Source organism: Mandrillus leucophaeus, unplaced genomic scaffold, assembly GCF_000951045.1.
Source record: "Mandrillus leucophaeus isolate KB7577 unplaced genomic scaffold, Mleu.le_1.0 Scaffold54, whole genome shotgun sequence".
In the NCBI taxonomy this organism is placed as follows: Eukaryota; Metazoa; Chordata; class Mammalia; order Primates; family Cercopithecidae; genus Mandrillus; species Mandrillus leucophaeus.
In genome coordinates this window covers 303753-304972 of record NW_012105808.1, presented here as the reverse complement: position 1 = coordinate 304972, position 1220 = coordinate 303753, and positions in this window count along the sequence as shown.

Sequence of the window (1220 nt, the reverse complement as noted above, 5' to 3'; positions counted from 1 at the left end):
CTCCCAGAAAACAGAAGATGAGTAAACACTCCCCAGCCCAAACTTATTTTGATATCTGTTTTCTGGACTGATAGCTGGCTCATACTCAAACTTCTTGGAATCTGGGGATATGCTGGATAACTGTGGCATCCGTAGGTCCCACACCCCTTCAGAGAATTGCAGGACACATGGAACTGACTCAGGAAATACTTGGTGACCATTATAGAAAGAAGCCTTGAAGATGAATTCTCAGCTCAAAAGCCACCTCCTCCAAGAACCCCTCCTAGTGATTCTCTGAAGTGCCTGGAGGGAGATGTGCTGTGTAAACTACACACGGTATTTCTTTTTTTTTTTTTTTATATACATAATTTTATTACAAAAATTTTTAAAATGCAGCATCCTAAAAAACAAAAAAATTTACTATTGATACTAATTCGATACGGCCCGCTCATTGGCCCGCGGAGACGCCCGTCAGGGGCAGGGGGCGGGAAGCAGGCATAGGGAGGGGAGGCCACGGCTGCGACCTCGGAGGGGGCTGCGGACGGGGGTCGTAGGTCACCGGTGCCAACGGCCTCGCTGAACGGCCGCGGGGAGGGCTCAGCCTGGTGGGCGAGAACTTGGGCTCGCGGACCTGGAAGGAGCCGGGGCCACCCCAGCCAGAGCCCCTCCCCCGGATCCCCCTTTGGGGGGAGGTCAAGGGTCAAAAAGTAACCCAAAGTGGCCAATTCCAGTCAAAAATCCTTGTTTTAAGGCTCTCTTGGGCCAGGGGAGAGAGAAACGCTCAGGGCGGCCTCTACCCTGTCGGAACTCATGGGGGAAGCCTCAGGACAGCGCTGGGACGAGCCCAGCGGGGGCTTCTGGTGAAAAACAAGAGTTGCCAAAATATGGCTTGATAAGGTTGAAAATATTGAACCCTCCTGTGCTAGCCCCGTGCTTTCCACCTTTTCCTGCACTAGCGCCACGTTGTTTTGCTGGAACAAATTATCTTGCTGCAACCTCCGCCTCCTAGGTTCAAGCGATTCTCCTGCCTCGGCTTCCCAAGTAGCTGGGATTACAGGCGTGCGCCATCATGCCCGGCTAATTTTTGTATTTTGAGTAGAGATTACAGATGCACGTCTGTAATCCCAACTATTCAGGAGGCTGAGGCAGGAGAATCGCTTGAACCTGGGAGGCGGAGGTTGCGGTGAGCCAAGATCGTGCCATTGCATGCACTACAGCCTGGGCAACAAGAGGGAAACTCC